Raw genomic sequence first — 19,873 nt, forward strand, 5'->3', positions numbered from 1 at the left:
AAAAATAAAGTATCTTTCTCTAAACTAAACAAGACCACAATGCCAACAATCTAACGTACGCATCTCAAAATATGACTTTTTAAAGGTTTGACGCAATTCTATCCATAGAAACCTATAGTTGCAAGATTTAAACACAAAGTACCTCAAATGCGTCAAAATCAACAAGACAAACAGCCGCAGAGAATGGAAGCGTTGGATAACACAATGATGCGCCAGTTCCTGAGACCTTAGGGAGGTGATGCTGTCGTAATTTAGCAATGATTAGGTTAAGCATTAGCAGAAGACCTCTTGTATTTAGAGACTATCTTGTCCGTTTACGGAATCCATTTAGTATTTCTGTCGGCCAGTTTGTTTGCCATGTGCTCTGTCCTACCTTCCTGTTAACTGCTCTTGAAATCTGCCTAGAGACAAGATATATGTATCCTCTTCTGCTTTGCACATGCTCAGTTGAGCATGCAGCTGTCTCCAATTTGTAACTGCCAAGATGTGTCCAGATGAATTAGCTAACTGTCAGCTCTTCCCACTTGTTGCTAGCACACTCTCTGTATGACCTTATATGTATTTGAAACCAACACTCTGTGCCTTGTACCGCCTTCATTTCAGCCCCTGTGTGGGTATCAAAGTATCAAGCTCCTTCTAGTCAGTGTGCTACCTCATACTATACCGAAGGGTGTTGTGTGAATGTAGTTCCACCTCATGAGGTTTAATAAACTCTGTCTTTTCTATTCCAGTTTCTGTGCCAACTTCCTATTATTGGTCTAAGGACTCTAAGCAGAGAAGGGTGAATCCCTTGCACTAGTCGGCCTGGCTGAGGCTTGCTACCACACATTGGCGCCCAATGTGGGACTCATAGGAGACTCGGATGCCCGGAAGGACTGGTCGAGACGTAGGATTGGAATCCCGCTTTGGACGTGATCACTGCTGGAAGAGACCCGAGTCTTGGCATCCACAGCGTTTTCCCTTTCTTTCTGATCTGACCATCCAGGTGGCGCCTGTCCTCGACTGAGATCTCTTCTGTTGATTCAACTTGCAGTGACCGTTTGGTCGATTTGAGAACTTGGCAGTAGGAACCTGGACACCATTTGATTGGTAAGAGCCATTTTGCGGCACTTGCTGTAAGTTTGACCCCTTGGATTGGTAAGGTAGTTTAGAAACGCTTACTGTGGCATTTGTATATGGAATTGGCCAAATATTGAACTTGTCCTATGAATATGTATATATATATATATGTGTTGCAATACATATAGGCAGGTAATGAGGAGATTTTTTTCTACTTCTAAGAATATTTGAACAGCGCAACGTACAAAGTGTACTTTAGGAGCTACTTTTGATTATAATACTGCATATTTTGCACTATTTTTGGCATGCCTGTTTCCAGCACACTTCGTAAGATGTGTTGCTTTTTTAGTGGTACCAATTTGAGAATCGATAAAGCACAATTGCCCCCCCACCCCAGAGGGGAGGCCTAATAGGGACATGTATATTAAATATGGTATTTCGGCCACAATGTACAGCACATTGTGGAATAAATACACCCGCAAGGATCCTGAGTTGCGTTGGCCTATGCATGGGTCATTTGATTTGCGAAAGATTCAGTATGTGGAACAACGGGTGTTCAAGCAAAAGGCTAGGCAAGACATGTTTGACTGTGTGCGAAAGTGGGAGAAAGAAGTGCGTGAGCGAATGATTAGTGAACAGGCCTTGATTGAAAAAGAACAGCGTAAAAGTGTGCATGCGAAAGCATTAGCAATGAAAAATAAAGAGATTAAAGAAATTAAAGAAAGGGAAGATAGGGAGAGTCAGTTACAGGTAAATGGCCAAAACACTATTCCTAGGCCTCTTTATCCTATTCTTAATAAACCCCAAGATGATTCTCTCTTATTAGATCGTTGTCCACCTCGGTATACTCTTCCCTCTGCTCCTGATGAGTCAGATGAGTACTCTCCTGCGGGGCAGGAAAAAAACCTGAGACATTTGCTCAATGTTAAATACCAAAAGTTCCTCTCAGATTAGATCTGCAGCGCGTAAAACCGATCGTAGTATTAATACTGCTTCTGAAATCTTAGATACTATTCAGAATTGGTCAGAAAGGGAACAAAAATATTTCACCGAGATATTTGCTGGAGAGGTTCTTGAGCGATTTAGGAAATATTCGGTGGAAGTAGAGCCAGATGATATAGGAGCTGATTGGAAGCATCTACGTGAAGGTTCTTTTGTCTTCTCCAAGGTGGCTGACACGATCAGACGCTTCATTAAACTACGTGATGAAGCAGTCCATTTGTGCGGGAGAAAAAGGCAGCAGACGCAGCTGCACAAATATCTTGAATCAACATGGCACAAGCTCCGACGCTCGAAACAGATAAGAATGTTGTAAATGCGAAACCTATGTGGGAATCCGCACCTTGATATGTTCCTCCTGAAGGAACAAGCGGAAGTGATGATAAGACTTCTATTGACGCGAAAGGCTATTTTATTTATAATTGGGTTTACACTCCTTGGAGTAGAGCAAATGTCATGGCTCTTAAAAATGCATTGCCTGATCCGCGAAAGAATCAGACAGCTTTTTATGAATAAATTGAGGGTGCCATTAGCTCTTGTACTATGACTTTGTCTGACATTGATTTGTTTTTTGGATTAATATTACCGCCTGATATGTGGAGAACTGTGGGTAAAGTTGGTGATTGTGTGGTATTTGGGGCATTGTGGCCAGATATAGAACAATTAGATAAAGATAGAGAACCTGCACAAAAACGTGTACGCTAATTTTAGATCTTCCAGCAGATATCTTGGTTAAATTAAAGACAATTATTCCCCCTAAAAAGATAGATTGGACTATGTTAGCGTCTTGCAAGCAAAAGGTAGATCAATCAGTTTCAGACTTCTTCACACGCTTTGAAGAAGCATTCCACGATTTTAGTGGCCAATCATTGACAGATGACACAGGTAGGCATCTGTTTGTCGATAAATGTCACAAACCTTTTTCCGGAAATAGCTAGTCGCTTGAAGGCCAGTCAAAGTTCACGACTACGCCCTCTCCGGTTTCCCTCCTAACTATGGCTCAGTATTATGAACGACAAGAATTAGAAGCAAAAAGTAAGGAGGATAAAAAATCTAAAGAGTTAAAAACAAAGGTTATAATGGCTCAAGCTTATGACCCACCTTCTAGAGGTAATAATAGAGGTGGACGTGGATCTTATGGTTCGTCTTTTCCTCCCTATCCTTGTGTAGATTTGTCTGTTGATCAGTGTGTGTACTGCAGACAATTCGGAAATTGGATTTCAATTGTCCAGTGCTACGTGCTCAGCGGGGTTCACGTAGTCGGGACAAATGAGAAATCATTCAGGATATTCAGGGCCTAGAGGAAATACAAATGATCGTGCTAGGTTTGATGCTAATACACGTGGACAAGAGGGGGCTATTACTTTTGACAGACGGAATCAATATCAAATGTCCCACTATGAGCCGTCTAATTTGCAAGATTCTGCTTATGCATAGGATTGCCTAGGATGGGGTAAGGAATCAGTTGACGTTTCTGTAGATCAGTAGGGTCCCTATGTTACAGCACATGTTTTGGGTTCTACTGATCAGTTTCTGGTTGATACAGGAGCTACTTGTAGTGCCTTGTCTAAACACTTGATTCCAAGGGCTCCCCTGTCTGGCTTAACTATTACATCGATAGGTTTGGATGGAACATCCACCCTTAGCCCATTGTCACAACCACTTGCACTCCATGTTGATAAGTTTACTGCTCCATGTCCATTTTTGCTTTATCCAAATACACCAGACAACATTGTGGGTCTTGACATGCTCAAATATTTCCGGGCCACGATATGATGTTCTCCTGAAGCAGTACGGGTTATTTTAAATGACAACCACCCCATGATTGAGAGATCCTGTATTGTTAAAGAGGATATTGCACTAGCTTCACTCCCTAGTACTTTGTGGGCTACTTCAGACCCCGATGTAGGACAAATGATTATTCCGCCAGTACATATTAGTCTTTGCTCTGCACCAGTGTTAGGCACACCAGATTATACGAAGGCCTTTACACTCTATGTACACGAGAAAGATGGATGTGCATTGTCAATTTTAGTACAGACACACGGTGACAAGCAGCGTCCCTATGCATATTTTTCTGCAGTTCTTGATCCTGTTGCTCTTGCATTGCCTGGATGTTTTCGATCAGTTGCAGCAACAGCTGTGTCCATACGTCAAAGTGAAGGGATAGTTTTGTCAAACAAACTGTTGGTGCTAGTACCCCATGCAGTAGATGCCCTTTTGAATCAGACTAAAACTCAGCATTTAACTAGTGCTCGCTTGACAGGATACGAATTGACACTGTTAGCACCTCATATTACATTGAAGAGGTGTGCAACATTAAACCCAGTCACTTTGTTGCCATATCCTGCAACTCAGTCTCAATCAAAGAAGCCTCATGATTGTATATTCCTTACTGAGGCACAGACAAAGGGTCGCATTGATTTGCAAGATACGCCCCTTCCAGATGTTGACGGGGAGCTGTGGATTGATGGGTCCTGTTTAAAGTTACCGGATGGCACAACCTCAGCCGCATATGCAATCACCACACTTGAGACAGTAGTGAAACAGCTCGCATACCACAGAAGTGGCTCAAGCAGCTGAACTAATAGCTTTGACACGAGCGTGTGAGCTTAGTATTGATTTATGTGTGAACATTTACACAGATAGCCGCTATGCTTTTGGAGTGGTTCATGATTTTGGCCTACTCTGGAAGGAAAGAGTCTTTCTTACATCCTACGGGATGCAGATAATGCGAGGAGAATTAGTACATAATCTCTTGGCTGCACTTACATATCCGAAGAAAGTTGCCATTAAGAAGTGTGGTGCACACAAGAATATCACTGACAAAATGGGACAAGGAAATGCCTTTGCAGATCGTGTAGCTAGTGAAACTGCAATACAGCGAAGTACTACACCTATGTACATAGTAAAATCACAAGCTGAGCATTGGCATGATGCTAGAGAGGAAGTATTGGATATACAGAGATCTGCCTCTGTGGAAGAACTAGAGCAGTGGTCCAAAGAAGTAATGTTAGATGATGAGGGTTGTTGGCGTAACAAAGAAATGGAAATTGCCTGCAGCCTATTTATAACCTATGGTTCAAATGGCACATGGGCTGGCCCATGTTGGAGCTCTAGCAATAACTAAATTGCTTACACAAATTTGGGAGCATCCTGAAATTGCCAGCACAGCTAAAAGAGTGGTACAGTCCTGTTTGATCTGTTGGCAGTACAATCCTGGAAAAGGGACACAAACTCCTACAGGAGGGTTTGCTACACCAACCGAACATTTTGAAGTTTTGCAGATGGATTACATCCAACTTGAAGGCTGCAATAATCTAAAATATGACCTAGTGGTGGTATGTGCCTTCAGTAAATGGATCGAGGCGCACCCTTCAAATGATAATACTGCTCTTACTACAGCAAAGGTGCTTCTGAAGGAACATTTTCCTAGGTATGGTGTTTGTAAAATTTTGTGGAGCGACAACGGACCTCATTTTATTGGGCAAGTTGTTGATTATGTCATGAAAGGATTAGGGATCAAACAGAAATTCCATACAGTCTTCCACCCACAATCGGCAGGATTGGTGGAAAGGTATAATGCTACCTTAAAATTGAAGCTGGCGAAAATACTGGCTTCCACGTCCCAAAAGTGGCCGGATGCATTGCCTTTGGCACTGTTATCCATAAGATGAGTACCACACTCACAATAAGGTCTTACACCGTATGAGGTAGTATTTGGAAGACCGATGAACATTTGGGGAGTTCCTAAGCCACGCCCCATACATGATGTACCTTGTGTTCTGTTGAATGATTATTTGGCACAATTAACTGACAGTTAGACCTCTATTCATCAACAGGTTCGAGAAGCTCTTCCTGATAGATCTACAGGTGAGGCCCATGATCTCCGTCCCGGTGACCACGTGATGGTCAAGGTCTTCGACAGATCGAACAGCTTGAAGCCGAGGTGGCGAGGTCCGGAGCAGGTGCTGTTGACTACAAGGACAGCTGTTTGAGTGACGAACGGAAAGAACTGGCTCCATACCACGCACTGCAAGCGTGTATCGCCTGCCTTGGTGGAACCTGCTGTGCTGACTGGCCATCAAGAGATTCTAGAGATGGAGAAGGGTCAAGATATCTCATCTGACGAGTCTACTGAAGTCTTCCCGGACCACACGATTCCTGGAACATCGCGATACAATTTGAGACCGAGGAAAGAATCTGCAGTTTTGAACGAGACTGGTTGAGCTACCGCCCTGGGTTTGTGAAACGGAGAGCTAACGAGGCAAAGGGGGGGATCAGCCCTGAATTAGTGTAGTGACACCCATCTTGGCCCGTGGTGAAGAAATCAACGGCTATCCAAGGGATAAGAGCTCCAGCGATTGTTTTCAACAGGTTCTTAGAAAGATCGAGCATCGTTGTCATTGAAATGAATAATAGAAAAATGATTTGGGCTGTATGGTTTGTTGTTGCCCTGGTGGTTTTGGCAATAACCACTTGGTTCATTGAGAAATCAGCTCCTGCTCGACAGATTTTTGTTGCAACTACTCCAGCTCCACTGGAGCATCACTACTACACTCTTCCTTATCATGAGCAGAAACATCGACAGTCCTATCTGAATAACACATTCATTCAGATGTTGCATCATACCCATAATGCTACAAATACTACCAATTGTTGGGTATGTGGGATGATACCTGCACACCAGAAGAAAGGAGGAACACCGTTTATTCCTCTACCGTTTTCCCATAATGGTTTATGTCAAGCTTGGTATGCCCTTTTTTTGTTTTTGGAAAGCCTTCAGTAGGTGGAATAATTTTTCTATTAAATTAAGAATGTTACCAAGAAGAAAATGGTTATCCTCAAGCTGAAGGGACTAAATGGGAATGGGATGAATACCAACCGGACAATATTTCGACACCATATGTCTTCACAAATGTGAGGAATATGAAGAACATTGGACCCTTTGTGATTTCTGTAACAAGAGCAAAAGCAGATTTATGTATTGGCTGTGCTCGGAGAATTCCCGTAGGACGAAGTGAGTGTATAACTACGCTGAACATTGAGGGTGTTAATAATAGTAGTTTTATATCGTCGCACAACACCTACTTTGTGTGTGGTAATAAAGGATATTACCAATTACCTGTTGGATGGTCAGGGGTATGCTACATATCATTTTTGTTACCAGCTGTGTTTTTAGCACCTGCATCATATCATCTTGACCTGAAGCTGTACAATGATATTTCTAATAATAGATATACATGGACAACAAGTACTGACGAGATTGACCAGACAGACACCGCGCTGCAACAATATGTCGATTTCAATTTGGGTTTGTTTTTCTTTGTGGGTGCTGCATTAATTAGTAGAAAGATCAGACGATTGACTCGTGTAGTGGAAGCTGTCACCAATCAGACAGCTATGGCACTTGAGAACAATACAGAAGAATTGCAAATTGCAAGAATTGTAGCACTCCAAAATAGGATGGTGCTAGGCGTGATTTTGGCTGATCGAGGTGGTGCATGCTGCATCATAGGTAGCACTTGCTACGTCTTTATACCTGACCACTCACCTTCAGTTTATGACGCAATCTCTAAGCTGCATAAGATTGCTGCAGACATTCACCGAGAGACTGGTACATTGACATTTTCAAACTGGATATGGATACTTTTTGTTACTTGGGGCTGGAAGCTACTGACTATTCTATGTATACTACTGGTGATACTATTAATATGATGTACTTGTATACAATGTGGTCCTATGATTTGCTCCATGTGCATCAATGCTTGTACACTTGCCAAAAGAAATATTACAAAAGAACAACAAATGCTAAATAGTGAAGTTACTGAGATGATGAACATCAATGTACAGGATGCAGATCCAGATTACCCTAGACAGATGAATGTCTTCAGCAAATGCTGAAAGGGTCATCTCTCGTAATTTAGCAATGATTAGGTTAAGCATTAGCAGAAGACATCTTGTATTTAGAGACTATCTTGTCCGTTCACAGAATCCATTTTGTATTTCTGTCGGCCATTTTGTTTGCCATGTGCTCTGTCCTACCTTCCTGTTAACTGCTCCTGAAATCTGCCTAGAGACAAGATATATTTATCCTCTTCTGCCTTGCAAATGCTCAGTTGAGCATGCAGCTGTCTCCAATTTGTAACTGTCAAGATGTGTCCACCAGAATTAGCTAACTGTCAGCCCTTCCCACTTATTGCTAGCACACTCTCTGTATGACCTTATATGTATTTGAAAAGAACACTCTGTGCCTTGTACCACCTTCATTTCAGCCCCTGTGTGGGTATAAAAGGACCAGCTCCTTCTAGTCAGTGTGCTACCTCATACTATACTGAAGGGTGTTGTGTGAATGTAGTTCCACCTCATGAGGTTTAATAAACTGTCTTTTCTATTCCAGTTTCTGTGCCAACTTCTTATTATTGGTCTAAGGTCTCTAAGCAGAGAAGGGTGACTCCCTTGCACTAGTAGGCCTGGCTGAGGCTTGCTACAACGATGCAACAGTTCTATTGTGCGCAGGAGAAGTGATGTATCAAATCTGGACTGTAGGGGGAAGTGATGTGTCGATTCCAAGATGATTTCTGATCTGTGGGTGCTGCTTCGGAAAAACTTGGCACACAGGTGCAATGTGTGGAAATCCAGGACACGGTATTGGTCGAGGTGGCAAACAGTTGCTGCGTCTATTTCTTCAGCCATGATCCAATGATGCTTCGTTATTTTTCGCCGCACAGCAATGCGTGTGTCGGATTCGGTGTAGTGGTCTCCTACTTTGAAGACCAATGTGCTGAACTTGTGTGCGGTGATTCTTCAGGCTGCTGACAGGCAATGCGTTGATTTCTCTAGCTGCATTGGGGTGTGCGTGTGGAAATTTAGCAGAGATCGCTGTTAGCATTTAGCTGAAGCCATCTTGTTTCCGGCAGCCATCTTGTTGACCATGTGCTCACCATGTGCTCTTTCCTTCTTCACTTTTGTTTGGCCTTGTGCTGTGCTCAAGAACTGACTATACTAAGCCTCTGTTACTTTGCACATGCTCAGAAGAGTTTGTAGCTGCCCAGGCACCTGTTTAGGTATGGTAATGTCAGGGTGTCTTTTCTAAAGTCAGCAACTGTTTGCTTCGCCTTCTTTGTTGACTTTTCATTCTCTGTATGACCATCTATGTATGTAACTCTTCCTATGTGTGCTTGTACCGCCTTCGTTTGAGCCCCTGTGTGGGTATAAAAGGCCCATGGTTCTTCTACTCCTTGTGCTACTTCATACACAGCTGAAGGGTGTTGTGTGAATGTAGTTCCACCTCATGAGGTTTAATAAATTGTTTTCTTGATATTTCAGCTTCTGTGCCAACTCCTATTTATTGATCTGAGGACTTGTGTGCAGAGAAGTGCGAACCCCTAGCACTGTTAGGCCTTGCTGAGGTCTACTTCTACATGCTTCGGGATTTTCTCCTGCACAGCAGTGCTGCATCAGAATACTTCTGCCACAAGAAGGACAAAGCTTCTCATTTGCAGGTTTCTTCAGTTCTTAGCATTTCTCTGCAGCAGGAACAACCTGCAAGGACCCAGGACTGGGTTTGCCACCACAAGGCAGGTCATAACTCCCAGCAGGGAAGTTCCAGTAAGCTGCAAATTAAGTCTTTGTGTCCCTGAGACTTCTTAACAGGAAGCAAGCTCTACATAAAGCCCTTGATGATTTTCTCAAGTAGGATGCTACAGCAGGGCAAAGGTTCAGTCCTTTCAACTGCCCGCAGACAGAAGCAGCAACTGCAGACCAACCCAACAAAGCAAACCCAGCAAAGGGGAAGTAATCCTCCTGCCAGCTCTTCTTCTTGACAGGAACTCTTGATCCAGAAGCAATAGAAAGACTGGTGTTTTAGATCTAATACGTATACCCCTTTGAAGTCTTTGTTCAGAAAGTCTCTCTTGATCAGTAAAACCAGTTCTCTCCTCTCTGATCAAGCCAAACTACAGGGGACAGAGGCAGCATTGTGTAGGGCAGCCACAGCCGATTCAGGTTCTAGTGACAACTCCTCCCACCACTCTAATGCAGGAGGACATATCAACATACAACAACACTTGTGGGGAAGTGTGGCTCACTGGTTAGAGGAGGCATACCCTGAAGCTGAGGTCAGACCCGGGACCAGGGTTCGATTCCCGACGCGGCAGGGTCCTGAACCCAATTGTCCATGGACTCGATAATTCTCGCTTCGGTGCCCACTCTAAGCACGAGTTCACACTATGCAGCTCTGGGCAACAAGCTTGCTTAATCTTCACAACGGCCCTCCGCAGCGGGATGCCTGGCTTTCACCTTGGGGATGCCCAGCACAGGTGATCTCACAGGGAAAAACCAGGACGGGTTCCCAAGGCAAGCGCCGAGATGCCCAAGGGTAAAATCGAGCGCTATATAAGAACATACATACATACATACATACATATGCAGGGCACACCTCAACTCCCTTTGTATGAGTGTCTGGAGTTAATGCACAACTAAGCATGAGCGAATTTTGCGGATCTCGCGTTCGCGAATTTGCGGATTTTTGAACTCGCAATCCGCAAAATCCGCGAATTCTTGCGAATTTGCGGATTTTTTTTTTTTTTTGTGTTCGCAAGGATTTCTGCCAGTTCGCGAGGGTTTCGTACCAGTTCGCAATTGCGAACTTACATTTCGTCGCGCAACGGTCGCGAATTATGTTGTTTCTACGTCTGGTTCATCATCACAGGTTCCCAGCACCCTCTGTTTCACCACTGCAACCCTCTGTTACATCAATGCCACCCTCTGGTTCATCATTACTGTAGATTATGGGGGGGAAAAGCAAGCACACCATCCCTGCTTCAACTCAGATGAATTAATTTGGGGTTAGTTTATTAATGTGTCACTGTTTTAAAATTCCAGTCTGGCACCTGCTTCCTTATCTGTAATTTTGCTTTCTGTTGCAGTGCATTTTTTTTCCCCAGGACCTTCTTTGTGGCCTACTTGTAGCTATTGTATGAGCCTGCTGTGAGGGTCAGAGCAGGGTCATACAATTGTTGCAACTAGCAACTGAATTCTGGAGGGGCCCCAGTCAGGAAGCACTACCGGGAATTGTTACTAATGATGAGTTTGAACTCTTGCCCCTGCCGAGTGCTTTCACTTTTGAAAAACTCGTTTTTCTGCAATTTCGCGGGGTTCGCGGGGTGCGAACACGCGCAAGATCGGATTCGGAAGCCGCAAATTCGTGCGAATATGCAATTTGTTTTTTTTGCAGCGTGTTAGTTGGCAAGGTTTTGTGCGTTTTTGCGAGCCGCTCGTAGCGCAAGACGCGAAGTTACCCTCGCGGTCGTGCAAGGGCGCAGCCATCTTGTTTGCCTGACGTATTTCCGTTTCCGGGCGCGAAGTGTAATCTCGCAAAGTCCGCGGTTTGCCAGTACAGTCTCGCGCGTGTTCGCAAGGAAAATCTCGCGCGAACTTACCCGCGCGGTCGTGAACGGGCGCGGCCATCTTGTTTCTCATTCATTGCTATGGTTCTGGGCATGGTCTTTGTATCCTCTGTCAATCTCTGCCATCCTTTGCTTGTTTGAAGTTTTTTTTTATCTATTTTACTTATTATCTATCCCTCTATTTTTCTAGCCCTATATTTTTGTGTTTACTGCTACTTTTGGTTAATTTTAAACTACTTTTGTAAACTCTTTTCTTTTCTTCTCTTCCCTATTCTATTTTCTTTATTCCTTTCCGCCCAGACCATGGTGAAGGGAGCCGGGAAGCATCCCGAGAAGGGGAAGGGTCCCGCACCCCGTGTCCGGCTCCCGTGCGGGCGTTTGAGGGGGGAGCTAGTGATGCCACGGGAGATCTTTACCCCGGAGGAGGTGGGCCAGCTCATTTTTTATGTTCAGCGCCGCCTCCCCAGGACCATCATGGGAGGCGGCAAGATCAGTGCCGGGTACGGGGCCCGGGAGCGCCGGAAGCGGTGGGAGAAGGTGTGCCAGGCCATTTACCACCACTCTCGGGTCTGGCGCACCTACAACCAGGCCACCCACCGCTGGACGGATGTCCTGACCCGTGAGCGAGATCTGCTCGACCTCCTTGGCCTTGAGATCCCCGGGCTTGGTGAGTAGTAGTAGCTATGTCTTTACTACTATGTTTTCTCCTGCTGTGTTATTATATTGCAAATTTTTGTTTTTTTTACAAGAGCAATAATGCTGCTCATTACATTGTAGGTACATTTTATTTCAAAATCTTCTGTGCATTTCAGGTACACTGCTCTCCTTCTCAGTAGTGTTGCTACTATGCTTATTTGTTTTAGATTTTGTGTTCATTTCATTGGCCTGTGAAATTATGTATGAGTGTAGTTGAAAGAACTGCGCAATGCTACACACTAAGGTTCAGATTTTTAATTACCGGCGCATCCCTGCAAAGTTGCAGGGATGCGCCAGTAATTGTGCGTCACGCCACCATCACCCATGGTGCGCCGTATTACAATGCGGCGCGCCATGGGCCCAAAACGTCACCAAAGCGTTACGCATCTGTGCCGTAAAGGTGGCGCATTGCTGGAGTTGCGTCGCAACGATGGTGCAGCTCCATCAATTCTCTGGGGTGCCCTATCTCCCCAATGCTGCGTCAAGCCGTACGTCTGCTTCAAGCAGGCGCAGGGTTTGAGTCACGCATCATTGTCCTCAAAGTGACTGATTGAAATCTTGTAGATTTCCCTCAGCCACTTTTAGGATGCGTTCCTGCGCAGGAACGCCCTCCCTTGCGCCGGAACACCCCTATTGGCGCAGGGCTTTACAACGTGATGCATCTCCCAGATGCGTCACGTTGTTAATATACGCCGCACCATTGCGCCTCTTATGTGCTGTCGCTGCGTCACAAAAGTCACGCAACAATGGAGCAAAAGAGCCGCAAGGGCCTTATAAATCAGCCCCTACAGACTCAAGTCCAGTCCTTCCTTTGTACACATGGCGATAAGAAGAAATAGTGGTGGTGGATTAATAGTTTGAGTATTTTAATGACTGGTGAATGTAGTAGGAAACTTTAGTGTTGTCGCTGATCTTCAATCACAATGGACTTTGGCTGTCACTTTGCGTGCTGCGGACTGCTGCCTGCCAATCCTAGGCAAACCTTTTTAGTACTTTGTTTAGTGAGTTACATAGGGTAGTTTCCAATTCGACGGTCCGCAAATCAAGCAATACTAAAGTAATGACGTAGTCGACCACATGAGATTGGTCAATAATATATCCCGTGGAGTCGTTCCCTATTTGCTATTTCGCAAAAATATTTTGTTACTTTGTTAGTTCTTTTTTAAATGTTTGATTTGGTTGAGAAATAAATATCATCCATGTTTTCTGTTTTTCTTTCTTTCATGTTGTACATCAGCTTCCCCCAGGGGCAAGAGGAGGACACAGGAGGAGGAGGAGGGTGCTGTTGTCGATGCAGGCCAGGACCGGGCAGTCGAGGGCTCCTTTGCTGGCCCCAGTAAGTTTTAATTTTAATATAGAGTACTTATTTTTTCCTAGCGTTCCTCATTCGATTTTTTCTAAATCGTCTTTGATCTTCTTGTAGACAGGATCTAAATTCTTATCCCTATGACTCCGTGTGGTATTACTAGATTATTCTTATTAGTCTGTCTGTGTAGCTAACTAAGATTGCACATTTGGCATTTCCATTGGACTCCCATTCTAGTCAGCAATAGCTCTATGCACTGAGTGTAGTCCTCTGGGATTGTCCATATTGTCTTTTCAAGTATTCTAAATGTTTATGCTTTGACCATTGCCAACAATAAAAAGGTGAATGACCACCACCAAGAAATAATAAGATACTACTTTACTTTTGGTTTGGATAGGACAATCCATTCTACTACTGTTGCAGGGACAAATCTGCACAAACAGAACTATGGACACTAAATAATGCATCGCTTAGCTTATCAATTATAATAGGTGCTGTAACTGTTAGACTTTCCACATACCTCAGTGATAACAGACTTTGTAGTTGAACCCCGGCCCCAATCTCCTTACTGACTAGATAGTGTGGCAGAGTCATTTAGCTCCCAAAGTCACCGATGGCAGAGGCACGGACTCATGCTTGCAAAAATTCGAAAACCTTTAGCTCATCCACTCTAGTCTGGATGACCAAAAACCACAGACTCTATTTAAGTTTAAAAGCTTTATTAAAAGTAAACACATTTATTAAATTCAAGTTTGTCATAAAAGTGAACGTGTAACTGAAAATGGAAAAGTGCTTAGTGCTGACGATTAATTGGACACATTTCTTGTGGTCGAGCCGAGCTCTCACCTGGTTTGAACTTGATCCTGCTCGTGTTCTTAGAAGTCAAGGTTCTGTCTGTTAGGAGAAAAAGTGGTGCGTGTTAAAAAGTAAAAAGCAAACATTCATCAGTTGTGCCAAAAAGTGCAGCAAGACAACAGCCTTCCCTGGAAAAAGGGACCTTTTTACTCTAGAGTAGACAGTCAAAAATTATTAAATTGTACACTTTTTTCACATTTCTTTCTTCCTCCTAGACCAAATATTATATAGTAGTGAGTGGTGTATTCTAACATTATTAAATGTACTTTGTAGGTGGAACATCTGGAGACGGGGCCAGCGCGGAGGTGGTGGCATTGGACGAGGAGGACAACTCTGGGGAGGAGGCGGTGCAAGTGCCGGAAAAGGACATGCCTGTGAGGGTTCACACGGTGGTGGCGGGCAGAGGTAAGCTATACATTCCTTAGTCATTGAGATTGAAGACTGCAGAGTGTGCTTTCTGCACGGGTGTATTATAAAAAAAGCAGGTAGTAGCCTCCTCTAAATGTACTTCGACTTAGCTGTGAAGTTTTTGGCGAGAAGAATCCCAATCAGATCTGAGGTGAACTTGATGGATGGGATGAACGAAAAGCGAAAGAAGGGTGTAAGTAAGTGTGGAAGCACGAGAAATGTAATGATGACTGGCAAAGAAGAATGATATGTGTTTGCTTGGTCCCCGAGGTGGCTGGGAAGGTAAGAAAATGGTATGGTGCATGGCTGGGTGAATGATGAAGCAAGGATGGGTGGAAGGAGAACAGCCTGGGTGGGTGAGACAGAAACTGTATGTGTGCAATATACTTTGAATGGATGGATGCCTGGATCATTCATGGTACTATCTGACTCTTAGATAGCATATGTGAATCTAGAGAGAGTAGACGGTCACTGGATGAACTAAGTGTTACTTTGAAGAGCATGTAACACCGCACCCGCACGTCCGTTCCAGTGTAGGAAAGGCAAGGAAAAGAAGTTGTAACGTTGTCCAAAGACTACCATGAATAGTAGCAGTAGTTTGTATTGCAACTGCAAGCACAGCATATATCCAGTTATTACGGTGGGCACTCCCTACCTCCCTTAATAACTTTAGTTTAGTAGTAGTACGTCATTCATGTGTGGGGGTATCACTGTTCACTCAATAATAAGCAAAGCACCTAAAGTCATCCCATATGTCATCAAATACATCCCATGTGAAGTGATAGATAATCAGATAATTTAGCTTCTTCATTTTCCTTTTCTAATACTCATTTGCACTGTAGGGTGAAAGCTAAATTAATTAAGCAGTAGCCCTTTTAACAGAGTATTCTCAGTGCCACCCGTAATAGAAAAGTAAGAGCTTCACCACCTGCATGTACTGGACCGGTACAGTAACGCAAGTCTGTCTCACTCACCATGGTGTGCGTCTGTTTTTCTCGGGTGCAAGTTCACTGCGCTGGCATTATGCCGGCTTGCATAAGATAACGTACCAATTTTCCTAAACAAGAGAGAAGAAGAAGAATAAGAGTGGTGTACTGTCATAGTCGACTGTAATAGAAGTCCATAGTGCTCGTAGAATTTGTTCCTTAAACTCCCACTAATGTTAGAGCAAGGATGAAGAAGTCGGAGGTTACATAGATACTGTCCTCAATAGTTATGCACTGTGCTTTCAATTTGCTACTTGTACTGTGACAACTTTCTGCTCAATCATTTTGTGTTAATCTTAAGGAGCATTGGTTACAGACTATGTCTTTCTTTTTTCATGTAGTTGCTCCTTCCAAATCCAAGACACCATCAAGGAGGAAGGAGCAGGCTCGAATGGCCCGGCAACGGAGGCTGGATGCCACTGTTGCTGAATATCGGCGGCTGGTGGCCCTGGAGGAGGAGGAGACGCAGTCTGGAACAACAACAACGTCCACTGGGACAGCTGCCTCCTCCTCCGTGCGGGCTGCCAGCCAGCGCAGTGCTCCAGCGGTACGGAGCCGGGCTACCAAAGCCAAACGCCACCGCCCAGCAGCAAAGAAAGCAGCTGCCCCTCACAGGAATTGCAAGGCACACCGGCGCCGCTTATCCCTCAGACTGTCCTACCTGGAGCAGGAGGTCCATAATTATAAGAACGTGGTGGAGGGCCTCCGCTTCGAACTTGCCACCCTCCGCAAGGAGCATGATGCCCTGGCTGCTAATTCCAACAGCACCCTGCCATAGTGTCCCTTGCCCCTTTTTTAGAGACTTTTGGGGGGTGGGAATTGGGAGTTGTGATTTTTGGGGACTTTTGAAGGACAATCGTTGGGGTTAGGGAGGGTCTTGCGGGAGATTCTTTTGTTAGGGCTATAAAAATATACTTTTTGAAACTTTATCTGACCATACCTGTTTTTTACTGCTTTTGAGTCTGGTGGGTGGGGGTTTAACATAACAGTAAGTTTGTTTTCCTGAATAGTCCTAGGACTTTAGTAGTACTACCGTCAATCAAATCTCTCGTCTCTCCTAATACTCCATTATACTACCTCCAACCAAACGCCTATCTTACCTGTAATTTCTGTTTGCAAGTAGGGCTAGGCCCAGGGCTGGCTCCACGGGAAACAGCAAATAAGGTTGGCAATCCTGGGCGGATAAAATTTCCTCATAGCGGTGGTACTAGTGGTGTGACACAGTGGCAGTTGCTTGCCTATGAAAAAAAGAAAATGAAATCTGGTTTGTGCTCCTGAGCAATACAAAGGTACAATACAGAATATAGCAGGTGACAGAAGTACACTAGAACAGTGCCACGTTGTAGCCTAACAAATGTTAAAGTATAACTAATTCGGTTGAAGTTCTTTGACATTAGCCATGGGTCTTTGTCAAGCAGAGTAAGAATATATCATCGGATTTCTTCACCAGCCTGTTGCTATCACCTTATCCTCCCCAGCAAGTGTGTGGATTTATTGCTGTAATTTAGTCACACATCAATCAAAACCACACAGCCCGGGGGAAGAGGGTTAGGGTTTGAAAAATGGATGGGTACGGGGGTTTTTGGGAAAGGTTTTGGGAGACAAGAAAAAGTAGCACAGCATGGACGAACAATTGTGAACATAAACAAATCTTTGGGTACAAACCTATCCATCAATCTTTGAAAGTGCATACACTACTGTAACTGCATGCATGTCAGTTAAAAGTAATTAGTACTTTCGACAACTGTGGAAGAAAGAATGCGACAGTACAGGGCGTGGGTGGAAATATTGATAACTATATTCAACATAAGGTCTCTGTAGCCAGATACCTGAGAGCCTTGCTGGTCACTATAAATCCATTCACAACAACACTCAATGGGGTTGGTCTGGAAGGTGTCAGGTTTACTCCCCGTGATCCAGTCGATGCAAATATGGTTCCACTTCCAAATGTCACCAACACCCAGAAGTGTAAACACAGGGTGTTCGAGGCATTAGGCGGGGGAGAAAAATAACAAACTAAAATAAAAAATGTGGGATGGGTAAAGGTAGGGTCAGCAGGGAAAGGATACCTGTAACAGAAGACAAGACAGGCATCAGTGAAGTGCTGTCCTAACATACAAGGGTACTCTCATATAGTCTCACTAAATAGTCTGCAAGTCTCCCGCCTACTCATGGGAAATGTAGTTTCATAGTACGGTAGGCGCTTAGGGGCTGCGTAACCTGACAGAAGGTATAGTAGATAGAAAAGGAGAAATTGCTTTTTTTCTAGGTGTCCCCTCACTCACCAGGGTTGCCCCTTGGTGACATGCTTCATCATTGGGGCCATCCCAGTCCTCTACGGCCTGGGGCGTGCTGCGACTTGCGAATTACGTAGGAGCACTTACAAATGACTATGTGTGGTGCAGATGTGATAGTGGAGTGGACTAAGTGATGTGTTAAGGGATCAATGTAGAAGCAGAGAGAGAGCCAAGAAATGCAGTCACAGTCAGAGAAAAAGGCAAGGGATACTGTATCTATGTGGTTGTAGTGGTCCTGTTGGAAGTGGTAAGTAAGTTGCCCGCAGAAAAAAAATCCTCCTATTAGCGGCACTCCTCCATTGCAGCCGACGCTTCGTCCATCGATGTTGGTCACCAGAAGACACCCTGTCCACTGCCTGCCTGATGCTGAATTGTGGCTCGCTACTGTGAAGCCTGACTCCATCCTTTTTTCCCCATTGCAGAGACTGAAACCCGGCCTGTAATTATTCAACGAAAAACAGGAAGTGATATAATATTACAACACCACTGATAAATAAATATAAGGCATGTAGGCTGTGGAGTGCAAAAAGTCACAATTTGTTTTTCCTAGTAGACAGTACAATGTTTTTGAAAGTGCGTACTCTGAGTCACCTTTTGAAGGATGTATGGGCAAATTAATGTATCGGATCTTGCCCCTCAAGCTAGGTGTACTGTAAACTGTGTTTTAGAACAAAATTAGATCTTCCTAGCAGTGCTTCCACCCAGACCCTTACTAAAGCCAGTCGCAAAAATGTAGAAGACCCCCAATCAAATCTCAAAAAACGAGGCCTAGCAGAAAACTGGTGACAAAACTTACTTTGAAAGTAAAAGTAGGCCGAAGTACCCTAATTACCCATTACCCACCGTGGATTGCATTGTAACCACTTGCAAGCAACCAAGCAAAAGTAGCCATAGCCAGCATCGCTCCAAGACTCGAAATCCCCCCCACTCAAACACATGCAATAGAAATACTGCTAACCCTAACGAACCCTAAGTTAAGAATAGTGGCAAAGGCTTTCTTTAACTATGCCAAATCCCCCCTTTCCCACCATGGATTTTCTTCAAATGACTTGCAACCAAAATTACACATTCTCACGAGTGCTCTAAGACCCCAGAACTCAGTTTGAAAAATCTAGAACACCCCGAAACACATGCAATCCTGCTGCTAGGGCTAACCCTAACGAACCCTAAGTTACAAAAAGTGCCAAAACTAAAGGCTTTTCCGCGCGGATTTTGTCCCAACCACTTCTACCCGGTATTAGACCTTCCCAGGAATGCCCCAAGACCCGGCAACCCACCCGCCAAGAAGCGTAACACCCCCAAACAGGCCAAAAGCAAAATCTCATACTTGCAATATTTCTGGGCCTTCGGTCCAAACGCGCTGCGCAGCTAGGCCATAAGTCGGGGTTGGCACGACGGATTTCCTGAAAAGCAAATGCAATCAAGATTAGAGTGTCCCAGCAGTGCTCCCAGACCACGAAACTCACCCGCAAACAGACGGAACCCCCCCTAAGAGCACCTCAAAGGCAAGCAAGTCATCAAAAACACAAAAAAAATTCCGCCTGGGATTTGGTCCAAAACACTTTTATCCGGTATTAGAGCTTCCCAGCAATGGCCCCAGAGCCGTCAACCCAGGAGAAAACGAGTAGAAGACCCCCAAACAGCCAAAGAGCAAAAGTACAAAAATGGGGACTTAGTCACTTTTTCACAAATTTCCCAAATCACTCCGCGCGCGCTCTGCAGCTAGGCCCTAAGTCCCCTCAGCCACCATGGATTTGCTTCAAACCTCTTGCAAAGTAAAGTATATATAGCCAGCAGTGCTCCCACACCACGAAACTCACCCGCAAACACCAGGAAGCCCCCCAAACAGGCCCCCGA

At 44.4% G+C, this 19,873-nt stretch overlaps 1 protein-coding gene across 1 annotated transcript in view; it reads right to left on the bottom strand.

The window, feature by feature from the left end:
- LOC147663514 (verrucotoxin subunit beta-like) overlaps window positions 1-19,873 on the bottom strand; it is a 463,930-nt gene that overhangs the window by 98,087 nt on the left and 345,970 nt on the right. The window lies entirely within an intron of this gene.

Source organism: Lissotriton vulgaris, unplaced genomic scaffold (genome assembly GCF_964263255.1).
Source record: "Lissotriton vulgaris unplaced genomic scaffold, aLisVul1.2 SCAFFOLD_340, whole genome shotgun sequence".
Classification (NCBI taxonomy): domain Eukaryota; kingdom Metazoa; phylum Chordata; class Amphibia; order Caudata; family Salamandridae; genus Lissotriton; species Lissotriton vulgaris.